Source organism: Rutidosis leptorrhynchoides, chromosome 8 (assembly GCF_046630445.1).
Source record: "Rutidosis leptorrhynchoides isolate AG116_Rl617_1_P2 chromosome 8, CSIRO_AGI_Rlap_v1, whole genome shotgun sequence".
NCBI classification, from domain to species: domain Eukaryota; kingdom Viridiplantae; phylum Streptophyta; class Magnoliopsida; order Asterales; family Asteraceae; genus Rutidosis; species Rutidosis leptorrhynchoides.
The window spans coordinates 260,627,459-260,634,128 of record NC_092340.1 but is presented as its reverse complement, the minus strand read 5'-3'; positions in this window follow the sequence as shown (position 1 = coordinate 260,634,128).

Sequence of the window (6,670 nt, the reverse complement as noted above, 5' to 3'; positions counted from 1 at the left end):
CGTTAAGTTGTACCACTGTCATATTTCCCTGTAGCTTGGTAACTACTATTTACATGGGTATTATAAACGCGAATCCTGTTGATAGATCTATCGGGTCTGACAACCCCAACCGGACTGGACGACCAGTATTCAACGGTTGCACAGTACTTCGTTTTGGTGACTACACTTGGTACGGTGTAGTGAGATTTCATAATAAAGGGAATATGCGACGTTGATTAAATGTTAAGTATGGTTACCAAGTGCTCAACCACTTAGAATGCTTTACATACACTTGCGAGTGTATTATGTTTATGATTATGAAATCTTGTGGTCTATTAACATATTGAAATGATTGTTATGATAAACCTATGAACTCACCAACCTTTTGGTTGACACTTTAAAGCATGTTTATTCTCAGGTACGAATTAAGTTTTCCGCTGTGCATTTGCTCAATATAAGGACATTACTTGGAGCCGATCATCGCAATGGGACCAAATGTTGATGACTTCGTCCAGGTAGATTAGGACGGGTCCTTTCAGTTGGTATCAGAGCGGTGGTCGTAGCGAACCAGGTCTTGCATTAGTGTATCTAACTAGTAGTTGTTAGGATGCATTAATGAGTCTGGACTTCGACCGTGTCTACATGTCAAAAGTTTTGCTTATCATTTCTAGTCGGAAATCATCTGCTTATCATCCTTAGAAAATTACCTGCTTATCATTCATAAGTCTAGACACGTTTTACTGCATTTACTGCATTGATAGTGTATAGATGAATTCTTATCTTAGCATATGTGTTATTGCGAACTTTGACTGATACCTTTTCAAAGATTCTCCGTAATTTACGGGATTTTGGTATTATATATACATATGTAAATTATGTATTGAAGAGTACTAAATCTAACTCCTATAATCTATTTCATACCAAAAATTCATTTTCCCCATTATACAAGATGGATTCCGCATCTAGTTCGAATTCTTCAGATTCCGACAGTTATGCCGATATGGATTTCCATTCGGGCTCCGAAAGCAGCTTCACCGGAATGGATCAACCAATTTCCCATCATCTATTTTAGATGAATTGGGGATGGGTTCGTAATATACTAAATCACTGGAGACAAGAAGAAGGTGATCCATTCCATCCACCAAATTGCCCTCTTGGCGATGAACTTGAAGCACTTACCGGCGAACCTATTCGAAACACCATTTTCTCTCTCATTTCTAGAGTATCTCATCACGATTATATACTATCCCATATTACAAATCTTGTTCATTCGCTCACTCCAACCGCCAATCATCCCGATGTACTAGCAGAAGTTAACGAACTTCGCGCTCGCGTGACGGCTTTGGAGAACATGGTGCGAAGGTTGCAAACACCAGCAGCAGCACCAGCAGCATAATCAGCACCACTATCAATAACATCAACAATACCATCATCACCACTAACAAACAACATCCGCATCACACGTCTCGACATCATAATCTGTCCCACAAACATCAACATCATACGCACCATAGATACCAAGGAGTACCAACAATAATGAACGATGAAGTATTGATCCATAACTTCATTGATATTCTGCGAAGAATATGTGGTTTCAAAAAGTTTTAGAGATTTCTTATTCTAGCACAAACCGAAAAGCAAATGAGATTAATAACATATTAACTCATTAAATTCATGATTTCATCTGAAGAAAATATATATGTATATATGTTTTCATAAAGATTGTAATTAAAAGTTCTTTTGTACAAAATATTAATGGTGAAATTTTTTTTTAACGGGTAGGTAATACCCGAGGAATAATTAGATTTCATCTTAATAAGTTACATTGTACATTCGTCGAAGCTGATTCAACAGTCATTTACTATCCTACTTACAACCACCAATATACGTATCCGTTCACCGCAGAATAACCATTTTCATTCAATTTCATATTTGGATTTTGACTTCCCAGAATCCAACAAGTGGCATATGAAGAAAACATATGACAAAATAAAATCTGTTAGAAACAAACAAATTAACTATGAAAATTTTTGTTAAGAATCCACGCTAACTGTTCCAGCTAACTGTTCCTAGCTAACTGATTACATTTTATTTATCGCAGTTTATTTATCGCACTTTTATTTATCGTCATTTAATTTCTGTAATTATTTTACTCACTTTAAATATCGGGACACGTATACAATGTTTTGACATATCATATCGACGCATCTATATATATTATTTGGAATCACCATAGACACTCTATATGCAGTAATGATCGAGTTCTCTATACAGGGTTGAGGTTGATTCTACAATAATATATATAGTTTGAGTTGTGATCGAGTCTGAGACGTATACGGGTCACAACACGTATTAATTAATTCGTATATTATATATTAAACTATATATGAATTATTGGACTGTTACTGTGGACTATCGACTGTGGACTAATGACATTGGACAATTAAAATGAATTAAAATATTGATTATAACATATGAAACTAAACATTTCTTCAAGATTGCCACTTGATTTCATCTTAAACCTCATTGTATCTCGACGATTACAATCAACGTTCAAATCTATCATGATTCTTAAAAACACCTCAATAGAGAGGATAAACTAACCGCACTTCATCTACGGAAGAAAAGATTGATGCATATAGTTATGCACCTGAAAAACCCTCGGAAACTGAGTAAACGTTTTACACGTATCTGTTCTAGTTCCTTTGACATTGTTATTACCGAAGATCGTTTTGCAATCCCTTTCCAAAGTAGCTAATTTTGTCACAGCTCCAACAAGTCAACTCCGACTTTTCATCCGAAACAACTTTATTATAACCGCGATATATATGCGTACTCTTTATTGTTACTGGGGAACCTTTTATATTCCACAATATTACCATCAGCGATTAATCATTCTAAAAAACACAATTCTCATGAAACTACCTCGGTTTGATAACCGATGACCCAGATCAGTTAACTTTGAAAATGCTGACGAAGCAGCATGTTGTAGATGATCTTAATGGCTAAAAGTTTGATGATAAAGAAAGGAGTGTTAGGAACGCTCGATAGAAAATTTAGTACCGAAAAGCGGATTATGCGAAACTATGAAGAAAGCCGTTGACAAATCACAAAAAATAAGTTTGCCTTCAAAGAATCCAAATGATTCTGTGCCTGCTGAAATCGTTAGCAAACATCTTATTTCTCATTCTAAACCTTCACAGACAAATCTTCTTCATCATCCATTGATATTAGAAATTCTAAGATATTCTCGTATGTTCTATTATAAATATCCTCCATATTTCTGGCGATATTTTCACAACTATTCTTATCTGAGATCATTTATCTCTCCGTAATATCTGCAACATAAAAGAAACTGTGTTAGTTTCTAAATTCTGAAACCTTCGAGTTTAAAATATGAATGTTTTGAAGTAGTGTTGGGAACTGAAGCATGGATTAGTATAATATAATGACACCTGATCAACGTCATTATATTACAGTAAGTCATGCTGAGTTTCTAATGAAGCATGATGATTCACAGTACCGTCATCATGTGCCATTTACACGACTCTTACATTCTATCTAATCTCTAAACATACCAAGAGAATATTTTTCTGGATGACTCGGTCTTCTCCAGGGTATTCTGGTAATTTAACAAATCAAAATCGTTCTATTACCATTTTCTTCTTAGAGCATTAGTTATGTTCATTCTGAATTTCATATCTACGAATTCCGGACCATTACTCGCTTGACTCGAAGTCGGGAAGAGAAAACGAAAGCATGAAGCTCCGAAAAATAATGAAGAATATAAACTCCGATAATAACCTCGAAATTACAAACTGTGTATATCGATGCAGATAGCAATATAGAGACACGGGAGAATTAGAAACACTATAAACACAAGAGTATAGTAGAAGTAAATAGATTCTTCTGGTGGTAGATGAAAAAGAAGAATGACAGATATAAAAGTTAGGAGTATATCAAGAATCAGGACTGGATGGAGCATATTGATGAATGCTTTAAAGTAAGAATCAAGGGAGAAAGAATAGAAGGTGTGAGTCGTGGAAAATAAGGAAACGAAGGGGTGAATTTATAGTGAAATATCCGACAGAGCAATCGAAACAGATTATTGCATATAATCAAAGAAGATCCTGATTTCCTTAGTCACCAAAGAACCAAATCTTATTACGTAAGATTCTCTTTAAATCCCTTAAATCCCGGAAATCAATCATAACTACGTCATCGGTTAAGACGAATATATTTTACTCATCTCACTCTTTTACGATAGTCTCATTTATATTCTTCGCATAATCGAATCGTTTTATCTACATTACTCAATGATGATAAAACTCCATTATCACCTTATATTTGTCATGAAAACCTTCTTATTGTTATCCATAACAACCTCTATCAAATTTCGGGGACGAAATTTCTTTAACGGGTAGGTACTGTAATGACCCAGAATTTTCCGACCAAATTATACTTATGAGATTAATATTTACATAAATTAAACCATACCAACATGATAAGCAATCCAAATTGTTGAGACTTGTGTTTTTGAAAACAGTTTTACACAACGTTTGACCGTCCAATATGACCGATGATATCACGAACTATATAACATACGATAATTATACGTTTGTATATATATATGTATTTATATATATTTAACATGATCTAAGGATGGTTTAACATCTCATTGTGTACTAATGACAATGAGTTATAAGTATATTTTGAAACTACTAACTTAAGTTTTCAAAACGATAACTATACGTAACATTCTTTGATATATATACTTATAATCTATAATGCTTATACATGTATCGTATATATAATGTATTTAATCACTATTTAAGGACTTAAATGCATAAAACAATATAAGTATATTCACAAAAGATAGCTATATTTGAATTCTCGTTCCGTTTCCTCAAGAATTCTATACGTATATCTAGGGTATATGTACCCGTATCATACCCAGTTTCTATACATATTTACTATTGGTATATACACATCAAATCAACATCCTAATCAACATTATTACTGTCCTAGATATGAGGTAACTAGGATTTGTCAAGTAGTATGAATTATTAGTAAGAAAACAAAATTAGGAATCCTTTTCTTTCTTTATAAACTAAAAACGTTTTTATAAATGAACACCATTTATTCACTCCATTTTCTCATACCTACACCCTCATTTCTCTCTCAAAATACTCCTAACTTCATACTTGATCATCTCCAAGCATTTTCCCCATCATTTAGCTTCAATTATAAGCCTTAAACACCATAAGAAAACTCTTTCAAGAACATATCAAAATAACCACCTATTTGAAGAAGTTTACTTCCAACCTTTTGATCTAACTCCACCACTCTTTGATTCCAAGATTATTTCATATCTTTTGCAGTAACTTTTTTCAAGTAACTTGAGGTAGTAACCTTGTTCATAATCTTATTCAATTCATATTCATATAGCTATCTTATTTTGTGGTATAAAATTTTAACAACAAGAACATAGTTTGAATGATGTCAAACTTGTTCGCAAACTAAATAGATCCTTCTAACTTGACTTTTAAAACACTTCAATACCTGTAATATATCATAATGATATGCTAACCTAACAAGATATAACTTGGTTTTACAAAGAACATCTTAAAAACTGAATCTACGTCGTCGGAGTGCAACCGGGGGCTGTTTTGGGTTGGATAATTAAAAGCCATCTTGAACTTTGAATTGGAAGTTCATGTTCTTGAAAAAATGATATTTCTTATGAATATGTTAACACATAAAAATTTCATGGTTTAACTCAAAGTGTAAGTATTTTTAGAAAAATGATCATTAAATGTTGTTTTTATGATGGAAAATGATCACTTTCATAAGTTTCATCAAAGTTTGACCTATAACCTATGATTTCAAATACAAACTAAGGTATTTTCAGTTCATATTCTTAAAATTTGACTCGATCCAAGGAAGTGGCAAGTTGAACCAACAAAAACGGAGTTGTAATGAAGAAACTACGACTAAAACAAGATTGGGTATCCGAAGCTAGTTTAGCTACGAAAATATTTGGAGAAAAAGTAAATTAATCATATCTTTTCTAATTAATATGATATTTTATATATAATTACTTATGATTTGATTTTATATATTTCAGGACCACCCGTAAACAACACGAGAAGATTAATCATAAGACCTCATGATTGTACGCAACACGTCATTTGACAACACAGTATTTTATGTACGCAACACGTCATTTGACAACATGGTACCATGGGTCAAGATTAATTCTGATCAATACGAATACGATGGGGTCTTTATTTATTTTATTTAAGCAACTAATTGTGGACCACTAACATAGGACTGCTAACTACGGACTAAGAAAATATTAAAAGTATTAAAAGTATATATATATGTAACGATTACTTAAAAAGAAAATATGTTGATATTTATATATATGGTTAGGTTCGTGATATCTATCGGAGACCAAGTCGAATTAAATACCTTCAAGGAAAAAGTGAGTTTCATTTGCTCCCTTTTTAATTGCTTTTGCAATATATATTTTTGGGCTGAGATACATGCGCTGCTTTTATAAATGTTTACAAAATAGACACAAGTACTTAAAAATATATTCTACGTTAAGTTGTACCACTGTCATATTTCCCTGTAGCTTGGTAACTACTATTTACATGGGTATTGTAAACGCGAATCCTGTTGATAG